We start from the raw sequence: 22,299 nt of genomic DNA, 5'->3' as shown, positions 1-22,299 counted from the left end.
GCTCACCTTTTTTCAACACTTAACATCGCACCTTGCACCTGGATGACATGAATGAAGGATATATCCAAGATATAACTGAATAATAAGAATCAGTACCTTTTCCAGCAGAAATTCAAGCAGCATGCTGGTAACATGAATATAGCAATAGTGTCCTCTGCAGACGCCGGCCTCCACCAGCTGTTAGCATCCCAGTGCTGACTGCTGAAATGGAATCTGGCTGCTGTGGCTTGGCCTCTGTGTTGCTGCACTTGGCTTGGGCACTCGTTTCTAACACTTGGCTCCTTCTAAGAAGATGGGTTGCTTAGCAACTTCCAAAAACTGTTTGCCTCTGAAGCAGGGAGGCAGCCCTTGTCAGTCTGGTGCTGGGCTCTCTGCTGGCCCTGCTGGCCTCTCCCTGGGGAACCTCCCTGCTTTCAGACTGGACACTGGCAACCAGGGGTGTGCACTCCTAGTTCCACTCCTTCAGATTTTTATTTGCCTGCTGCAAGAATTCCTGACCTGAACTAACCCGAAATGTGTGATGATACAGTGAGACAAAGGAAGTCAGGCCTCAGAACTTACTCTATAGTCAAGTGAAATGAAGATTCAGTAGTTAGAGTGGACACACTGGGAAGGTGCCACATGCTTTGTATGTCCTCAGATCCTTGGTGACACCAGGACACACCCTGCGGGGCAATGGCAGCAGATCATAAACCTCCACAAACCTGTCTTAAAAGGAAAAGTGCCCACTTCAAGAGAGGGGCTTCAGTGAAGCTGAGTTTGCTTCTTCATTGCCCAGAGGCATGTCTGCAAGCCAAACTGCTATGGACTGCATGTATGTGTACCACCCCACCCCCCAACTTCATATATTGAAGCCCTAATTCCAATGAGATGGTATTAGAAGGTGGAGCCATTGGGAGGTGACTGGGTTTGGATGAGATCATGAGGCTGAAACCCTCAGGATGGGATGGGTACCCTTCTAAGAACAGAAGACACAGGAGTTCTCTCTCTGCAAACTAGTGAGGACACAGGGAGAAGGTGGCCAACTGCAGCCTGGAAGAGAGCCCTCCCCAGAACCTGACCGTGCTAGTACCCTGATCTCAGATGCCCAGCCTCTAGAATTGTGAGAAACAGATGGCCACTGCTTAAACCACCTAGTCCACAGTAACTTGTGACAGCAGCTCAGTCTGACTGATGTGCTGCTCAGTCTGTCCCCAACTTTTCACAATACTCCCTTGCGTGTATCTAGTTGCTGGAAAAAAAATCCACCCATTTCCTGAGCTTTTTATCTCAAATGAAAAAGGGCACTTTCCTTTGGAAAACAGGTTCCAGCTTGCTGGGTCTTCTTAACTGGGATTATTCTCTGAAATGTGTCATGGTGTCATCTGCTCCATTTGGTTCCTTGAAAGCTGCCGTTTCAGGGCTATCCTGATATTTCCACACGAAATTGACAAGTGCCTCTCCTTTTCCATGGATGCCTGTGAGCTCCCATCCCCTGTGCCGCACTTTGGGATATCCACCATTCCCCTTCCCAAAGGAAGTGTTTGGCTCAAAGAGGATGTTCGTATAATACCACATTTCCTTTTCCTACTGAGAAGAAACTTGCCTCTGAAGCGTGACTTGATGGCATATGTACCCAAAGCAGATTCCCCCGATTCTGCCGCATGCACTGCCCTGTGTCAGCTCCGGGGAAACAGGTTTCAAGCCACTGAGAAAGTGCTGCCATGTACCCTGCCCTGCCTGTGTGTTCATATGGTTCTCCACTGTTTAGTTCCCTCGGTTCCCTGGTTGGGAGCAAGATGCAAAATTAAAAGTATATCTATATTGACTTCTTTACTTAGACCTTCTAATGAAGTGCTGACTGTCAGGTGCAAGCTAACAAGAATGTGCTTGTTTGGAATGAATTCCAAAGGAAAGATAGGAAATTCTCTTGTATTGAACTCGAGAGAAAAAGATTCAAAAGACTACGTGAGGGTCTCTGTCTTAGCCCATTTTGTGTTGCTATCACAGAATACCTGAGGCTGAATAGTTTATCAAGAAAACAGGTTTATTTGGCTCATAACTATGTAGGCTGGAAAATTCAAGACTGAGCATCAGCCGGGCTTGGTGGCTCATGCCTGTAATCTCAGCACTCTGGGAGGCTGAGGTGGGTGGATCACCTGAGGTCAGAAGTTCGAGACCAGCCTGGCCAACATGGTGAAACTCCACTCTACTAAACATGCAAAAATTAGCTGGGAGTGTTGGTGCACACCTGTAGTCCCAGCTACTCAGGAGGCTGAGGCAGGGGAATCACTTGAACTCAGGAGGCGGACATTGTAGAGAGCCGAGATCACGCCACTGTACTCCAGCCTCGGTGACAGAGTGAGAGTGGATCTCAAAAAAAAAAAAAAAATACTGAGCATCTGCATATGGTGAGGACCTCGGGCTGCTTCGACTCACTGCAAAAAGTAGAAGGAGAGACTTGAAAGCGGTATGCATGCACAGAGATCATGTGGTGAGAGAGGAAGTGGGGTGTGCCAGGCTCTTTCTAACAGGCAGCTGTCGAAGGAGCTAATAGAGACAGAGCTCCCTCACACCCAAGGGAGGGAATTCATCTACTCATGAGAGATCTGCCCCCTTGACCCAAAGGCTTTCCACCAGGCCCCATCTCCCAATATTGCCACACTGGAGATCAAATTTTAACATGAGGTTTGGAGGTGACAAACACCTAAGCCATAGCAGTCACCTAGCCCCCTGGAGCAGTCACTGGGAAATCACTGATGTGTATAGGCAGTGTTGCTTACTGTAATGTGTGCATGTTCCCTGGTCTGTCCACAGTCCTCTAGGCATTGGAGGAACATGCATGGCTTCCTCAGAGCTGCATGTGGGGCTTCAAAATGAGATGCTGGACTTGAAAGGGCAGGTCTCTATCCTGACATAAAATCTGACTGAAGAGGGGCTCAGATGTGAACTGGGGGCTTCCTGGGCAAGTGCATGCTCCAGCTCTCCTCTCTCCAGGTGGATGGAGGTGGCTCTGTGTGGGACAAGGTTACATGATCACATTCCCATGGGAAGCAGAAGCTTGGCTTCTATCCAGGCGAGAAGGGTGCCTTGACTCCTGCAAACCATTGTTGTAGCTGGCCAGCACCAGGTGTTCTCTCTAGAGCCCACTGTGTTAGGGAGGAGAGAACCAAGATTTGAATATTTTGGTTCGTAGGACTGTTGAGATGATATCAAATGATTTGCTGAGCATTTTCAGCCTGTGAATACAAGATTAATCAGATGGTAGCCACATATACTGGTGGTATGAGTCTCCCCCTAGCCCAGCCTCCGCCTCTCTCAGCCCAGGTATAGCCTGGGTGCAGACCTGCAGCTGGTGAGGTGAGGGGACAGCAGGATCATCTGCTGGTCCAGACAGTGGATTCGCCCAGAGGGCTCAAAGCTGAGAGCTCACTGCACACACGGAGGCAGTCTTCCCCCCTCACTTCCCTCTTTCACTCTCCGTTGTCCTCTCTTCCTCTTTTCTCTGGAGCCCTGTGCCAGTTTTCCTTGCTGAGCTGTTTTAGTGAGAGCCACAGCCACAGCTGTGGCACCAATGCAGCCATCAGCATCCTATCCGGCAGCGTGGGCTCTCGTCTAATGGTTGGAAAACCAGCTATTTGGTCTGCTCATCTCGAGTTGTGGGTAAACGAGCTGTGTTCCTACTCAGATTATCTAGGCCCAACTGGGTGCAGATGCTTCCCATTGAAATAATTATGAAAAAAGTAATTAACATGGGTGTTTTGCCTGGAATGTGGCAAGATCCTTAAGGACAGTTTGGCTTCCTCATTCCAACAGGAGGCTCACTTCACCACCAGGAGAGAGCAGCGCACCGCCACATCATTCATCTGGCTGCAGATGGATCCCAGGAGGCACGCTTGGTAACTTTAATTTCTCTAACAGTTCCTTCCCAAACTGCCTCTCAAGCATTTTTGCTAACGTAAGAGCATTTTTCCAGGGACAGACTGACCGATTTCAAACCCATTGCTTCACTGTAGTGTGACTTTCTACAAGTTTCCTTCTCTGTGCTTCAATTTCCTCATCTGTAAGCTGAAGATAATGAGTTACTGTGTCATGGGGTCTTTGAAAGTACTAGGGTGTTAATATACACCAGTCTGCAGAACAGTACCTAGGACACAGTAGTGAGTGTTCTGGTGATCTATTGTTCTGTGGCTAAGTACCCCAGTGGCTTAAGACAACCACCACTGGGTGCTTATGAATTCTGGAGTCAAGAATTCAGGGAGCACTCAGCTGGAGAATGGGCTGTTCTGGAGGTCCAATATAACTTCTCTCAGATAGCTGGTTCCTGGGCTGAGATAACTCAGAGACTAAGCCTGTTGACCAGAACACCTACAAGTGGCCTTTCCATGTGACTTGGGCTTCCCCACAGCATGGAGGTCTCAGGGAGGAAGACTTCTTACATTGCAGCTCAGGACTCCAAGAGCAAGTGTCCCAGTGAGTGAGGCAGAAGCAACAAGGCCTCAATGATTCCTGGCTTCTGAGGTCAAACAGAGCCCTCTTCCTGCACTCCACTGTAACAAGCAAGGCACTAAGTGCATCCCAGTGCTATGCAAAGCACTAAGTCAAGAGGTGAATGAAATTATATGCCTTAATGGAGAAGGGGCAAGGCCACATTGCAGAAGAGCATGTGTGCTAGGAAATGCTGTGGCTATCTTTGGGAGGTAAAATTTACCACAGTGAACAAAATGTTTTAACCGTCATTTTAATTAACCTCTGCCTCATCATCTATGTCAGCAATAGAGGGCTGAAGATTCACAACAGCCTTGCTTCATGGATGAGCACATGGAGACTCCATAGAGCAGACCGATTTGCTCATAATCATGCACCTAAATCAAAGTGTGTTTGGAAGCTGTCATATCCTGGAATCCATTGATTTTTCTCCCAAGTTCCCTGGGAATAAAGTGTGGGTGTTTGCATGTAGCTAGTCTAGAGCTCTTTTTCTTCTTTGGCATAGAAAGTCTACTTCTTGCATTTCAAAATATATGAAGCTGCAAGCTAATTATTGCTACAGCTCAGTTTTCTCTTTTTGATGATGTGTCTGTTTTTCTATTGAGAAATCTGGGGCCAAGTTATGGGGCAAGAGGGAGAACTCAGCATCACATAAGTGGTTGGAAATCACATATTTAAAGGCTCTTTCCACAAAGCTGTATTTCTTCTTAGAGCATCTCTGAAACTATTCTGTATGACACTGTCATGGTAAATATGTGGCACTGCGCATTTGTCAAAACACACAGAACTTTACAACACAAAGACAAAATCTTATTGTATTCAAATTGAAAAAATTGATTAGGAAGTCAGGGGATGCCAGGAGGGAATGCAGATTATGATGGATTAATCTAACTGTATTACAAATTTATGAAACAACCTCACTGAAGGGGGTGAGGAGGGTGTTGACCAAAGTAACCCTGGAAACGAGTGGAGACTGCAGGACTAAAGGCAGAAAGAACTATACATAAGCACAGCACTCTAGCTGATAAAGTTACTTCTCATGAACACGGCACTCTAGCTGATAAAGTTACTTCTCATGAACATGGCACTCTAGCTGATAAAGTTACTTCTCATGAACACGGCACTCTAGCTAATAAAGTTACTTCTCATGAAGATACAGGTTGACAGTTCTGACACTATACACTTATACTGGAAATGAACAATTAAGTAAGTGGATAGTGGATGGTTGGAGCCAGGTTTCTCATTGTTGGAGTAGGAGGTTACAGAGAAGTAAGGGAAGAAGGCTGCAGTGATGTGTGACAATGAGTTAGAGTTGGAGGCACCAGTATGAACTCACATTTAGCTTAATACAGATACAGATGGATATATATATATATGTACATAAATAATTATGCATATAGAAATATTTCTACATATTTAAACAAGTAGAAATACTCTCTATATAGAACTAATTACGTTCGTGCAAAAGTAATTGCAGTTTTTGCCATTAAAATGCAACTAACCTAACAGTAATGGCATGAGGATACATACATTTATTTCCTAGCTTTGTCACTGAGAGAGCCTAGAATCAATGACACCCCAGAAGCCACAAGCACACCCAGTGCCCAGATCTTGGTTTTGAACCCTATTCTCTAATGAAAGAACCAGGGCTCCATAGGAAAATAGCTGATTCTGGGACGTGGACAGGAAGCATACAAGATGAACCTGAAGCAGCATCTTGCGGTGCAAAAATGTAAGAAAGTGCTTCAAAAAACAAAAGGATGTCAAGTGGACACAGAAACCAATCTGAAAGAGCTCCTAAGGGTCAAAGCAGCAAATAAATTATGTAGTTTTGGATTAGACACCAAAGTATAACATAAATATCCAAGGGTCCATACTGACATAAATAAATGGATGAACCAATTAATGGAGGAGGGTAGACAAATCTCCCACACAGACAAATTCCAAAACATTTATCTAAGTGCTCTGCCCTTAAGGTGATAAAGTATTTTCCACCCTACCCTTCGAGTGTGGGCTGTGTGGTGACTTCCTATGACAGAGGACAGCATGGGAAGGGGGAAAGAGTGACTCTGCTGTGGAGGCCCTGACAATCCCTCTCTCTCCAGGTGCAAGCTTGACATCAACAGCAACAAGCCACACTGATAGAAGGTGCCCCTGATGTGACCCCAAGTCTATAACCTCAGTCTAATAAAGACATCAGACCAATCTCAACAGTGGGGCCTCCCACGATGTACCAGACCAGTGCTCTGCAAAATTGTCAAGGCCATCAAAAACAAGGAAACTTATTTGAGAAACTGTCACAGCCAAGAGGAACTTAAGGAGGCACAACTATTAAATGCCATATGGTTTCTTGGATGGGACCTTGGAACAGAAAAAGGACATTAGGTAAATCTTGAAGGAATCTATTATGGACTATGGTTCTTTTTGTTTTTTGTTTAACCATAGAGCCTACATAGTCCATGGAGTGTAGTTTTTGATAATGTGTTAGCAGTGGCTCATTAATTGTGACAAACGTGTCACACCATAAGATGTTAGGGAAAGGAGAAACCAGTTAAGGGATACATGGGAACTCTGTGTACTGTCTTAGTAAATTTTTTGTCAACCTAAAACCATTCTAAAATAAAAAGTTGACTTTAAAAACGTCAGGGCGTGGCATGGGACAAGGTGAGAGACCAGGAGCTGTGAGTCTGCAGACCCTGCTGCACACTCCGTGCTCCATCCTTGGCTGCCTGGTGGCGAGGTGGGCAGGGCACAGCTTTGGTATAGGCCGGCCCAGTTCAAGTCTAGCACGTATGTTAACTAGTTTACGTCCTGTTACTATTTTATCTGAGTATCTAGTTTTATTTTTCTCCCTAAAATAGAGTTATAATACCTATTTTGCTGGTTGCGACAAATATTAACAACAATAACACACTGACTTACAGCTTTATGTCAAACACCATACGGACAACACTTTACTTGCCTCATCTCGTTTCTTCCATTGCACAACACCATGTAGCAGGTACCATTATCAATACTGTTTTCCTCAGCAATGTTTTATGTTAACATACGGAAAAGTTAAAAGAAACTATAGTCAACACTCATATACTCACCACTTTGGTGTACCATTATCATTTTGCTATATTTATGTATCTACCCAACTCTCCATCCATCCATCCATCCATCCATCCATCCATCAATCCATCCATCCATCATCATCTTTTTCAAAAATGTATTTCATAATAAGTTCTCCTAAACATGTCTGCGTGTGAAACCATTAATGCTACTTTAAAAATGAGGAATTAAGGTTCAGGAAGGTGAACTTTATCCAAGATCACATAGCTAGTGAGTAACAGCTTCTAACTCTTGGATTGTAGTAAGTGCTCATGAATAGAAACTACTGTCGTCAATATCATTCTCTAAGCAAAAGTTCCTGGGAACAAATGAGGAGGTTTAAGATTGTAAGAGCTAGGACAGGAAGGGCAGATCTTTCTTTTTAAACACCCACCGGGGACGAAGAGCAATTCTTAGCAACCAAAATGAATGGACATTTTGGAGTGACCAGTTGTGTGCATGCAGGCTGGCAGGCACCTGCCCATGCGCCCTCCATGTGCGCCGTCTCCCTGACACGTGGGTGGCGGCTGTTTTGTGCCTGTGAAATGCTATCGGGTTGCTAGTTTGGTGCCTCTAGAGATGTGTGGATCCATCCCATGCTACCTGCAGAAGCACCCCTAGGACTCCTGTGTTTTTGTGTCCAGCGAGCTTCCACAAGTTTTGCTGTATTATGGGTGACATGTTAGTCCTATTGTTCTCATCTGAAATCTCCTCCTTCCAGTCAGTTTCATAGAAAAACAATTACATAGTAAAACAAAACACATTTGTTTACAAGGTCTTCCCACACTGGGGCCACTAGATAACCATGAAATCTAACGCTTTAATTATTTGAAGAAAAGCTCCTTCCTTCCTTCCTTCCCTCCCTCCCTTCTTCCTTCGTTTCTTTCCCTCCTTCCTTCTTCCTTTTTTCTCCCTCTCTCGCTTTCTTTTCTTTCTCTCCCTCCCTTCCTCCCTTCCTCTCTCTCTTTCTCTCGCTCTCAATGTCTCTCTCTTTCTCTCTTTCTTTCCTTCTTTTTTTTCTCACTGTCACCCAGGCTGCCAGTGGCATGATCTTGGCTCTCTGCAAACTCTGCCTCCCAGATTCTCCTGCCACAACCTCCTGAGTAGCTGGGATTATAGGCACTCCCCATGACGCCCAGCTATTTTTTGTGTTTTTTGTAGAGATGGGGTTTTACCATGTTGACCAGGCTAGTCTCGATCTCCTGACCTCAAGTGATCTGCCCACCTTGGCCTTCCAAAGTGCTGGAATTACAGGCATGAGTCATTGCACCTGGCCAGAAAAGCTTATTTCTTAAGAAACAAGAATAAAGATTTAAGCACAAAACTGAAAAAATATGTAGTGTTATTTACTAGAATGAAAATTTGGGGGGCAATCTAAATGCCTTAAAATTTATTTGTGAATAGTTAAATAATCATGTTGTGTCCACATGGTGAGATATCTGGTAATCATAGACAATTATGCTTATAAGGCAGTGCTAATTACATGGAAAATGCTCATGGTATTGATTACAAAAAGGCAGACTTTAAAATTTAATCTTACCTATATAGAGAATAATGTTTAGAAAACAGGACCGGAAAGAATCAGGCTAAACTCTTCAGTGTAATTGCTTCTGATGTTTTCACCCTGTTTTTTCATAGTTTATCACAATGTCCAAAATTTCAATTGTATTAATGTTAACAACAACAAGTAAACCACATTGATACCGCAGGATGCCATTCTGTCCTGGTCAACATCACGCCGACAACTCAATTTATTTCTCCAAGTGTGAGCAGCTAGGGTGGTGGCAGTGTCCCCATCACTCAGACTAGGATGCTGAAAGGCAGGGACAGCAGGCTGTCTCCCATCCCCGGAGATGCTGAGATGCCTTTTAGAATTCTGGGGAGCTGCTGTGAAAGTCTTCGTGTGTGGGAAACATGCCTTGACCCTACTGTCCTCACTGGGCTCTGATATGCAGTGGCAGGGACTGCTGTCTCTGCAGGCTGATAAGCCTTCATCATCACTGTCACATACGAAGCCCCCAGTAGCACTGGAGCCAGTGGGCACGTGCATCTGGTTCATGCCTCTGCTGAGATGTGCTTTCCTTGTTGGCCATCTGACAACCCTCCCATGAGCCTGTCACGTTCTCCTTGCCTGTGTCTTACCTCACCCTGGGAGCATTTCATGCCCTCTGTGTGCACCCCTCCTGTCTCCACATTTTGGGCTGCACACAGTGCTTTGTATTATAATAATGTGTGCGGCCTTTGTGGGTCTTGCCGTTGGGACAGCACCTCCTCAGCTCTGCTTCCTGGGCCCCCATGTCAGACACCTGCTGCTGATGTCAGCTGCACCCACCACGCTGGCAGGGAGGCCCAGCAGGTTGCCTTCCAGTCCAGGTTGCCATCTCAGCACAAGTCCTGCGTGCCTGGCCTATGACCTTTGGCACCCCTGGGCTACCCCAGTGTTTATTTCTTAAACAGTGCAGCGTGCTCACTCTCTGAGCCTGGAATCAGAAGCCATCACAAGCCCAAGCTGAGTCATGCACAGACTTTCAAATTAGAGCCCGAGCCTCTGCTTCCACATTTAATATGCCATTTATCTTGACAATGGCCATTCCTTTTTTTGTTTGTTTTCAGTAGCAATCACATTCACAGATATTCATCCAATGACATTTAAAAACATACAAATTCCAGGCTGAGTGTGGTGGTTCATGTAATCCCAGCCCTTTGGGAGGTCAAAGTGGGGGTATTTCTTGAGTCCAGGAGTTTGAGACCAGCCTAGGCAACGTTGTGAAACCCCATCTCTATTTTAAAAAAATACAAAAAATTCACCGGGCATGGTGGTACATGTTTGTAGTCCCAGCGTCTCGGGAAGGGGCTGAGATGGGAGGATCGCTTGAGCTCAGGAAGTGGAGGATGCAGTGAGTCCTGATGGTGCCGCTGCACTCTAGCCTGGGTGACAGAGTGAGACCCTCTGGAGACAGTCTCCAAATAAATAATAAATAAAACAATTTCTATTTTTACCTTATACCACATTGCTGTTCTTAATATATATATGCAAACTTGTCAGTTATATTCCCTTTTTTAAAGAATCCGATTGTGCACCTGCAGCATCCATCTTGGTTTTTCTGTCCTTCTCAACCCTGCACTGTCACTGGGGTGACCAGCTTTGGTATAAGTTGACAGTGCAGCTTTGTGCTGGCTGTTTTCCTCTGTGACTGAGAGGTGAGCCGTGCCTGCTTTGCTTGGGCGACTCATTCACCTCCACTTTTTAGGACTGCGTGAGGCTAAGTGATGCAATGTTTGGAGGGAACACTCTCTCGGACACTGGATGACTGGATGTTAGTCCCAGCTTGGCCATTAACTAGCTGTGGCCTTGGTCAAGGCATTTAACCCCTCCAGGTCACAGCAGTTTCTAAGATGCTTCTAGGATAGCCCTGGATTTCTGCCAAGAAGTCTCGACTACACAGAGGAGTCTACAGATAGTTGAGGGGTGTTCTGGGGCTGGGGAGCCTCGAAGGGAGCCAGGGTGGTCTACACCAGCCAACCAGGTGGGTGCAGCCCACTGCCTCTGCCCTGCTGTGGTGACTGAGGCTCTTGGTGACACCTGTGCACCTTTTACTGCTGGACCTTTGACCGGTGCCTGCTGGCAGAGCACCTGCTCTGCTCTTTGCCTGTTCTGTTTCTGGCATCACCTGCCCCCTTCTTTCCTTGATTTGAAATTTAGGACTTTAGTGACTTGATCTGTATCACATCTAGGAATATCAGCATTTTAGAAGGGTCTTCTCTGTGGCAGAAGTCTGGAGAGCCCACATTTTGCTGGGGTTTTCTAGGTGAGCAAGAGGCTTCATGAAGAAGATCCAGTGGCTAGGTGGGACCTCTGAGGGCTGATGTCTCTGAATGAGAGGGTTGTCTTTATGGGCCTATTCTTTCTGTCTCTCCAATGCCACTGCTTTTCACAGGGAATAGGCTGTTAGAGTGGAGGGAGAGGACGCGGAAGGGACTTGAAGAAAATGTAGCTCTGAAGGGAAGGAATCGTAAATTACAATGTGGCTTGTAATTACCATATGAGACACACCACAGAGTGCTGGGTTTCTTGCTCACTGTTCACTCCTCTGTTCACTATGTACTTGGCATCTATGCTGCATGTAGTTCCATGTGGGATTCTGTAGGAGCTGTACCAAGACCCCTCTTCCCAGCCAATGTCCCCTCCTCAGCTGCCGGAAGGGTGGGCTGCCGAGGCTGCAGCAGCCTGCCCTCCCCGGGCCCTGCCCGTGGCTGCAGGGAACTGCCTTGCAGGATCCCCCACAGGGAAAGGGTCAAGCAATGACTTCCCATGTGCAGGGGAAAATTCTCAGGAGCCTCTTGGATGGTATGCAAGGCCTCAATTGCAACTTGTGATTTCCTACTGTGCCCCAGGCAGAACCTGGGTCTGTTGACATGATCAATATAGATTTTATCTTATAATAATGATATAACAGTTAAAAAGAAATTATTTAGGCAGATAGCGAGGGTAAGAGAGTCCTTGGTAAGATTTTCCTTTTAATGAAAAGCAGTCCCCAAATCACTTCTTTTCTAACAAAGAGCAGCCTGTAAAATTGAGCTGCAGACATAGATAAGCTGGAAGCTTGCACGGGTGAATGCCAGCAGCTGTGCCAATAGGAAAAGGCTACCTGGTGGCCAGGCAGGTTCAACATGGCATTCCATCAACTCCTTTCCTTGTCAACCACGTGCACAGTAAGGAGCAGACAACATGGCACTGGCCAGGTAGAGACCCCATCTGCATAGTAAAACATTAGGGAGAGGTGGCCAGCTTCTTTGCGTGCTATGTAAATGGCACACCTGGTCCAACCAATCTTTGGGCCCTATATAAACCAGACACTGCCTCCTCAAGCCAGTCTATAAAACCCCATGTACTTTGCCACGGACCAGAAGACCCACTCAGGTGCCCCTCTCTCTCTGCAGGAGAGAGCTGTTCTCTTTTCTCTTTCTTTTGCCTATTAAACCTCCACTCTTACATACACTTTTGTATGTCCATTTCCTCTATTCCCTTGGCACGAGACAATGAACCTTGGGTATTTACCCCAAACAATGACGCAGCTTCAATAATAGATGAAAATCACTTCCAACTTATGTATGATGAAAAGAAGTTAAGCTTTCTCATGAAAATTGAAGTATCCTATTTGCAGCCCAGTCTCATATACCGGCAAATATGGATATAAACTTTCACCAAAAACTACATTTGATTGGAACATTGTTCAAAGAGCCCCCCAAAGTCCAGACAACAGTGAACAAGCAGTGTTGGAAAGACAGCTGGGTCAACGACAGTCATTGTTATGCAGGTATTTCATGAATGCTAAAGACAATAACTACAAAATTTCCAGAATATTGGAAAGTATTGTCAGTGAAAACATTGAGATACAGAAAGTGTGTTTACTCTCATGAGAATAAACTGGTGAGAGGGTCCCCACAGTGGTAGATGGCACGGTGACTGGGTGCTAGATGTGTGTGCATATGCAAATGGCTGAGTGTGGAGGAAACTGGAAGGGCGGTCGAGGTGGTTAACATAGGTTACCTGTGTGGCCGTGAGATCCACCCTCAACACAGAAGGGGAGAAAAGGGTGCTCTGAAAAACAAGAGGCATGTGTGAATAACTGCACTGTTACAAAACTATGTGTTTTGTGATGTGAATGTAATTGTAAAAAAAGCTTATAAAAAGGTACTTCTTTAGTCGGCCTCCTCATTAAGAAAAGTCTCCAGTTTAGAAACTTAAGTATTTAATAAGAAAGATGAGAACTGGGGGCAAGACCCAACCAGCACAGAGACCCTTGGTGTCCGCTGGGATAAGGTGCAATGTCCCTGAATCTGCAGTGAGCTTTTATCATAGCAATAGGTTCTCTTCTTTAGAATCACGGGCGGGAAATTATGCAAGATGACCAGGAATGAAGAGCGCATTCGGAAAGGCAGAAAGTTATAAAATCTGTGAATGATAAGAGGAAGCTGCTTTGGTCAGAGGTTCTGTGAAGCATGAGGAGATAGGTGTAGAAATAAAAAGTTAGCAGTGGATTTTGTGACAGGACGATGGGGCTTTTCACTGCATGGTTTCTCCTCCTCTGCACACCCAATTCTTTGTGTGTTCATGAGTCACCACCGTGAAGCCAGCACCTGGGCCCACGGCCCAGCAGGAGACAAGTGAGGTCTTCACTGCCTTTCCTTCCCAAGTCTTGGAGGCTTCCCGCTGGCAGGGTGAGGAGTGGGCAGAAGCCCTTGCTGTCCCCAGCTGCGCCCCCTCAGAACAGGCGAGGAAAGCTGCTGAGTCACACTGCCAGGCTGCTCCTGGGGCTGCCGTGTGGGAGCTGCAGGATCCGATGATGCCTGGGAGACACTAGCGCAGGCTCTGTCTTCTGCTGAGTCGCAGTGAGACACCGCACAACCAATGCTCAGCAGCTGTAAAGAACTGGACTGTAGTGCCCTGGAAGCTTCCCCCCAGCAACCACTGAAGATACTCCAGGACTCCTTTCTACAGCAAAAGGCACCACTGACAGCCAAGTCTGGCAGGAGGACATGTTTGCAGTAAAGCTCAGGAACAGCAGACTAAAAACTGTCGGAAAAATAAGGTCTACAAATTAATAAAATGTGAACACCCAATACAAAATGGTAAATGTAGAACTAGAAATTTGTACAGGAAATAAAAGCAGGAAAAAAAATAACACACATAAAGATGTTCAGCTTTATAGTAACCAATGAAACACAAACTGAAACTGACAATATCTTTTATTTTATCTATCAGATTGTTGAAAATGGAACACTGAGCTCAGGTGGGAAAGACAGGCATTCACATTTTGTTAATAGGAATGAAAACTGGTACGGACTTCTGGAGGAGAAGTTACAGTATGTAGCTAAATTTACATGTGAATAACCTTTGACTTGGTGGAATTTCACTTGTGGATATCCTATATTTGCAAAAGGAGACGTTGAAAACAATCGATATGTCCATTTTTAGGGAAAACATTACTGTAATGAAATTATTGCAATTCATACATCAAAATGCTACAAAATCATTAAAAATGTCAATGCTGGTGTTTATATGCAGATACCAGAAGTATTTACATTATGTGAAAAAGCAAGCTGCAATGCACTTTGATGGTCTTCTATGTGTAAATCAAAACTGCCCACACACATTGATAAAGGCACAGAAAGACGGGGTACCCCTGGAGGAGTGGCTTTGAGAAAGGGGCATGGAGGAGAGGTTCAGTTTTCATGCTTTCTTTCTCCATTCTCTTCCTCCTCCTTCTGTTTTCCATGTTGAGTACACTATATTTGAAAAGACAATGAATAAACAAATCCAGACATGTGTCTATGTGCTCTGCTGATAACGAAGGGAACCCCAGGCGGAGTTTGGCGGATGCAGGTGACCTGGGAGGGCAGGAGTGAAAAGGTGAGAGCGGCTGGTGCGGGTGTCATATGCTGTGCCCACACCCCAACAACCCTGAACCATGGCCTCCCCTAGGTGCTGGGGCTCCTAACCAAGAGCCTGGTCCATTAGGACAGGCTGACTTCAGCATGTGTTACCTCAGGAGTCTCCACAGCAACCTCAGAGGGCATTCACACCCAGACTGCCAGCCCCATCCCCAGAGCTTCTGAGTCAGCAGGTCTTGGGAGCTGACGAGAGTTCACGATCCTAAAACGTTCCCAGATGACCCTGACGCTGCTGGTCCAGGGAACCAGCCCTTGAGAACTGGAAAAAAGGATGGAGGAATTGAATGCTGCCATTCCTTCCAGGGTGATCAACTAGAATCAAAAGGGGACCAACTTAGAGGGTTTCAACAAGGTTCTTTGGAACATTCCCCCCCCCCCTCCCGTGAACGTTACCAGTTAATATTGATCCGTGTTTATTTCTGAGCCTCCCCTACACCTGCTCCCGTGCTGGGTCCTGGGACTCTGCCAGGCACGGATAAACCAGGAGGGGCACAGCAGGGGCATCACGCACTCCACTGTGGGTCTTCGGGCTGGGTGGTGTCAGGGAGGAAGGCACGTGCCAGAGAGGTGGGCAGTGGTGGCTCTGCAGCCAGCGAGGGCTCAGATCCTACGTCTGTACTCAGGACAGTAACATGTGCCTGAATGATTGGGGCCAGGACATTCTGGGTCTGGAGGCACTCTGACCAGAGGGACAGTCTCCAGGCATACTTCCTCACTAAGTGTTTAGCATGGCAGTAAGCTTGCTGCAGCAAGCCACATCATGTTCAGATTCGACACGGTCTGCACATCGCCTCTGATTTTCCTCGGGGGAGGAGGTCTAGAACAGAGCACAAAGAACCACTGGAAACTATGGGAAAGGTTATTCTGTGATATGAAAGCCTGTGGTAACTTTATTGACCAAAACGAAAAAAAAAAAACAAAAAACTTCACATAATCCATGGCAGTACCCTCCAGAGCCTTCATAAAATAAGTTCATTTCAAGTTCTGTTTCAGCTTCTTGCGAATTTATTCCAGAAGTGAGGAAAACAACTTGTCATCCCTGTGTCTGGAAGTCCCGATGGCCTTCCCTTGTTTCCTTGTAAAGCCACAATTATTTACAGGTCTCTCTGTCCCTGCAGCTGGCACTAAATACTTGAAGGGAAGCAAGGCTTCATGCTGTTTCCCTGCTCACGGCAGCAGGGCCACGTTATCATCTTGTTACCTGGACTCTTGACAAAGAACAAGAAAAGGGACCCCTATGGTCCTGGGACCAGGGGTCTTGAAAAACTCTCACTGAAATGAGGCAGACTGCTTTTTTTCACTGGTGTTATTATTAAATTAGGTGTGAACTCTGACCAGATGTGGTGGCTCATGCCTGTAATCCCAGCACTTTGGGAGGCCGAGGCAGGCTGATCACCTAAGGTCAGGAGTTTGAGATCAGCCTGGCCAACGTGGTGAAACCCCATCTCTACTGAAAATACAAAATTCAGCCAGGCATGGTGGCATGTGCCTGTAATCCCAGCTACTCAGGAGGCTGAGGCACAAGAATCACTTGAACCTGAGGGGCAGAGTTTGCAGTGAGTTGTGATCGCACCACTGCCCTCCAGCCTGGAGCGAGACTGTTTCAAATAAAATAATAAAATAAAATAAAATAAAAAGTAAATTACGTGTGAAATCTACGCAGCAGGGAATTCACAGAACTAGAAAGATAGGCTGACTTCCAAACTCCTCCCTGCCCTCTCCTGACACCGCCCTGGGCCCACAGCCCCCACTTCCACAGAAAGACATCTGGGAGATGAATGAGTCTAGTTCTGGTCTACTCTGTGCCACCCTCTGAAGATAGGAGCATAGGATGGAGCAGAGGATGAGGCTACAGGGACATGCCTAGCTGGACAGCAGTGATGCTTGGCTCACATTTTTGAGTCTTGGTTGATGTAACTATAAGCAATCTAAGCTCTTATCAAAATGTTGGGTCCTTGGTTTCAGAAGTCACCAACACTGCAAATCTACTATTTAAAACAAAGCCAGGTGATAGTAGAGTATAGAACTAGCCACAGAAGCTTATTTTATTACAACTCTTTGGAAATAAAGCTAGCTTCACAGGATATGGTTCTGCATATAAGTGTATATACTTATTATATACACATATATGTGTGTGTATATATATATAAATCAAGAAAAGTGCTCTCAGCAGGAGGAATTTTTGAAATTTTTCCGATGTGTTTGTTTCCAGGAGAGATTCCTCAATGCTCAGATGCCTCAGCAGATTTTACATGATAAAGCTCTGCTCTGGAAGTCCTTCCCAGGGTAGTCCTGATAAACTAAAAAGGTCTTCCTGATCCCAAATATAAAAATCTCACCTTTTTATGAAGATAAAGTTTTGGTAAATTGGTTCAAGAATGAGGAATGTTGAATTTGAGGCTGACAGTTCCTGATGTGTGGCTGACAGTGTTGCTTTCTGGAGGAGATGATGAGGCTGTCACGCCCGCAGGTGGGGATGTGGTGGCTGATGAGGCCCTTCCGCGGTCCTGAGAGGCCTTTGCTGCCTCCACCTGCCCCGGAGCTCACCCTGACGCATGGCGATGCCCGCCGCAGGAGTCACCATTTCATCTTCCGCTTCTACAGCAGGGAAGATGCCAGGCCACGGTTTCCAACCTTGTCTGGGCCCACAGCTCCCAGGACATTCTGAGCCACAGCCTCTTCCTTGATTTCCATGGTTTCCCTTGTATGTCACAAAGCAGAGGCTCCCCAGCTGGGACTTCTGGGGCAGTGTTGATTTCCTGTCATTGCCCTCCATAACAACACGCCCTGTGGGCAATCCAAGGGTGTCTATGACTGCCTCAGTTAAAGATCTTCTCCCTCATTTCCATCAGCAGCCAAGCCAGCTCATCTTTCAGACCCAAATCATCACGTGATCCTGCTGTCCTCCTTTCTTTAGAGAGTGTTCTTTATTGCTCCTAAGGCATTTGCCTTCACTTCTCTTTGTTTGGTATTAATCTCACCACCAACTGCTTCAGAGTCACCTTCCCTCTAGATGGGACATTCTATAACTCAGGGTTCTTGTAGAGGGGCAATGGCAGAGAGGCAGGGTTCCCAGCAGGGGTGGCCCAAGGGCAGCCAGGCGACAGTGGACGAAGGTCCGACAAGTTCTGAGGATGCAGCATGAGGCTCCCAGGACCCAGGACCTCAGGAGTGTGGACGTTGCTGCAGCCACGTAAGGGATTCTGCTGCCTTTGACACAGAGGGGCTCAGGCCCACCCCACCACATGGACCTGCCTGGTGAACCATTCTGGATTCAAAAGACCCTTGAGATAGACTCTCTGGCTGTTTCTCTGCTCTCCTGGGTTGTTTCCAGTTTGGGGCCCTGATGAATAAGGTACCATGAACAATCCTGTGTATCTCTCTTTGTGGACATTTCTGAGTTCATTTCTCTTGGGAAAATATCTAGGTGGGAAGGAGGGAAATACATGTTTATGTTTCTAAGGAAACTTCAGATCATTTCCACAGTGTTTGGAGCATTTCACCCTCACATCAGCAGTGGGTGAGTGTCCCAGTCCTCTAGGTCCCGGTCAATCCCCAGGGGTCTCAGCATGTTTAACACGGACCACTCCTGTGAGTGTGTGCAGAGGCAGCTCGTGAGGTTTTCGTTTGCACTCCCCTGATGATACACGATCATGGGCACCAACTCTGTGCTTCTTGATTTTTGCATATCTGCCTTTGTGAATTAACTATTCAGGTCTTTGTCTTTTTCTTATCGAGTTCTGGCATTCTTCACCACCACCAGCAGAATCTCTCACTTTATAGATGATGTATCTCCCATGCAGTCACACATGTGATCCATGCAGGGCTGGGCTTGGACTCGGCTCCTGACTCCAGGCACTTGTGCATGACCTCAAAGTATAGAATATCCTGAGTGGCAGCAGAAAGGCCACTTGGCAGCAGGAGGCAGAGACACATGACCACTTGCCTGTCTCCAAGCAGTTATCTCGGCAGCTGATAATATCTCAGTTCCGGAAGCTGCCTGGGCTCCTCACTCTGGTCTACCCTCCCTGGCAATGGTGCTGCAAAATGATTTCACAAAACCTGCATTACATTTACTTCTCCTTGCTGGCAGTAAGCCATGGCTAGCTTTATAAATCACTTTCAGCTTTGAAGCTTCAGTGGTGTATAAACATGTGGAAGGGCCCCAATTCTCCGTGTTCCTACAGCACGGCATGGCACAGGCAGTGGTGGGCTTCCTTTCCTTGGCTTACTTGTATGGTCTTGACACAACAGAGCTGCTGACTGCTGAGTGGGCCTAGGTGGCTGTGAGTGCCTTTCTCTGTGGTCCTCATTTGGCTTCCTGTCAGTTTCCTTCCTCCTCCTCTGCCTCCCTCCTTTCCTCTTCTTCCTGTCTCAATTTCTCCTTGGCATATTGTTTATTTAATTGCCATGACTCTTTGAAAGGCCCTGAAGTCAAAGCAGTCAGTTTCGATTCTCTTGCCCAAGAATTTCCACCTAGGACTTTCCTCCATCCTAAGACACTGCTGAGGAAGTCTCCCCAAGGGCAGCAGCAAGACCCATCTGAGAACCCCAGAGGCACACTCGCCTCACTGTTGGGAGGCCACTTCAGCATAAGCGGGGAGCCGACATGTCCACGTCTGTCACAGAGGAGTGTGTGGGCTCCTGGGCCTGCCCTTGGCATGGCTTGTGTGTAGCAGGCCAGAGCCGGCCTTTCTGGCTTACATGTTCTATCTGTAGCCTCTCAGCTGAGCATTCACCTCCACTGTCCAAGCTCTGCGTTCATTCTGCCTGAAACAAAGCCATTTGCATGGGGCTAACGTGGACAGATACAGAGTAGCTGTGGCTGCCTTTCTCATGAGGACCACTATGCCCTCAAAATCATCATCTTCTTGCCTTTCAGGGTCTAGATCTTAGAATCCATATGGGGGGCTTTAGAAAGCCTACAAACCTGCTTGCTCTCCCTCCCACCCAATCTGCAAAGCGTGGAGACTGGAAAGCAAGGCTGACCTTCACTTCCTGTTCTGGGATGATCAAGGGCAGGTGGAGGATGCAGCTCCGGATAATGGTGACAGAGCCCTAGCGCCATGCATTTGGCAGAAGGGAAAGGGTGGAGCAGGGATGTGTGCTTCCTGGGGACCGCCAGCTTGGCTGCAGCCAGACTCCCCTCCCCAAGGGTTCTGCTGGCCCCACTGCCACTCACAATGTGCTTTGATTGGGTGGGGAGCAGAAAATGCAAAAGAAATTTCAAGGTCCATCACTTAGAGGACAAATGTATATCATTATGCATTGATATTGCCTTTCTTGAAGTGGAAATTATGCTCAGGGTCCATGCCACGCTTTCCTCCAGTCAGTAATAGTGACCTTCTTCACTTGGAAATCTTTTTATTTTCTCTGCTATAAAGCCCTTAGTGAGGCCACCTCAACTGATGGTCCACACACCAATAAATATATCAGAGGATGAATAAGCAGAGTGGCTGGCAGGATGGGGAGCACAGAGCTGCATAATGGAAGGTGTCAGGGCTGCTGACTGCAGAGGAGTACTTTGCTGCAGACGTCCAAGTTCGCGGGGCTCCCCTGGTACTCACTTCAGAAGAGTGTCGACTTAACGGCACGCGGGCTCTGGCAGTGCCAGAAAGCTTTCGACCTGCTTCCTGGCAGCCGTTGCTAATTCTTTTCTTTTCTTCCCAGAGAATTTTTACAAAAGGAAGTAGGGGGCTGAGCATGCAGGGGATGCCCCGGAGAGCGAGCCGTACCCACAGCTCACCAGCTTCCTCCTTCCTCTGTCCTAGAGGGGGACCATCCTGCGCTCCTCTAAGTGCCATAAGTACAAACAATCAAAAATGATTTAACATCCACGCTGCACACCAATGACATGAATAAAAGATTTAAAGATACTGCCACAGCTCAGAGAGCTTCCTCTTCAAGTTTTCATCATTACGCTGCTCTCCGGTCCGAGGATCTCCGTCAAGTGACTGAGCACTTGATTCTCCAACCTCCAGAGGCGGCCCTGCTCCAGGGCAGCATTAAGAAGTGCTGAAGAGGGGGCTTATTCTTAGGGTTCCCCCAGCCTTGTTCTCCACTTGACAGTGGCACCCTGTAGTCAAACAAGCTCAGAAAAGCATTCCCTTTTAGTTTGGTAGCAAAGCATTTTGTTGTTGCTGAGAATTGATTGATGGACATTTCTGAGACTGGGAATCAAACCAGTGTCAGTTCCAGTCCCGGGAACTGGGGAAGGCTTCATGTCTTTTAGCCTTTGAAAGATGCACTACGGAGAATGTTTTCTGAAGTGTAGGAAAAATATCCTTTTGTTCAGCAGACATCGGAATGCGGAGACTGCAGCATGATCCTTTTGGTAGGTCATCACAATCAGGGGAGGAGTTCTCAAAACCCAAGCACCCAGGCCTCACCCTAGACCAGTCACACAAAATTCACCAGCAGAAGGGCCCAGGCATCAACAGTCCTTCAAGTTTTCCAGATTCCTTAGGTAGATAAGACTGAGAACCATTGTTTTCATTGAAGTAGAGCAATCAGGTTATCCCTTGCTCCTCGAATGAGCTTTGTCATTTGTATTTTCAAGGGACTGGTCAATTTCATCTAAGTTATTGGATTTACAGGTACAGAGTTGCTCACAGCATTCTCTTATTCTCCTTTCAATGTCCCAGGCATTAGGAGTGATGGCCCCTCTTTCATTCATGATATGATAATTTGTGTTGTCTTTATCTCCTGGTTAGCCTGGCTAGAGGTTTATTAATTGTGTTGATCTCTTCAATTTTTGTGTTTGCTTTTCAAAGAACTGACATTTGGTTTTGTTGTTTTTCTCTACATTTTTCCCGTTTATAATGTTATTCATTTCTTCTCTAATTGTAGTTATTTCCTTCCTTTTGTTTAATTTGTTATTTCTCTAGTGCCCTAAGGTAGTTTAGATTATACATATTGAATCTTTCATTTTTTCTAAGATATGCATTTAATGCTATAAATTTCCCTTTAAACATTGCTTTAACTACATCTCCCAAATTTTAAATTACATTTTCATGTACACTAAGTTGAAATATTCTTAAGTTTTCCTTGAGATTTATTCTTTGACCATGGGTTATTGAGAAGGGTTTTTTTCTAAGTTCCAAATATTTGAGAAATAACCTGTATCTTTCTGTTATTTTGTTCTATCTTAATTATTTTGTTGTCTGCCTCACATACTTTTTATTTTCTCTACTGTTTTTAATCTTTTGAGGATTTTTTTGTGACCCAGAATATGGCCTATATTGTGACTGCTTCATGTGCCCCTGAGAAGAATGTATATTATGC

General features: G+C 46.2%; 1 protein-coding gene and 1 long non-coding RNA gene across 8 annotated transcripts in view; both read right to left on the bottom strand.

Moving 5' to 3' along the window:
* The window catches only part of SYNDIG1 (synapse differentiation inducing 1), a 233,135-nt gene that overhangs the window by 53,507 nt on the left and 157,329 nt on the right, over positions 1-22,299 (bottom strand). The window lies entirely within an intron of this gene.
* On the bottom strand, positions 14,533-17,676 carry LOC107969975 (uncharacterized). The gene is made up of 3 exons (XR_010154312.1): positions 17,355-17,676; positions 15,109-15,274; positions 14,533-14,952 (listed from the first exon to the last, which is right to left on the bottom strand). It is a non-coding gene; the product is annotated as an uncharacterized LOC107969975 (long non-coding RNA).

Source organism: Pan troglodytes, chromosome 21 (assembly GCF_028858775.2).
Source record: "Pan troglodytes isolate AG18354 chromosome 21, NHGRI_mPanTro3-v2.0_pri, whole genome shotgun sequence".
Classification (NCBI taxonomy): Eukaryota; Metazoa; Chordata; class Mammalia; order Primates; family Hominidae; genus Pan; species Pan troglodytes.
The sequence above is the reverse complement of the archived record's forward strand: the minus strand, read 5'-3'. Positions and strand labels throughout refer to the sequence as shown.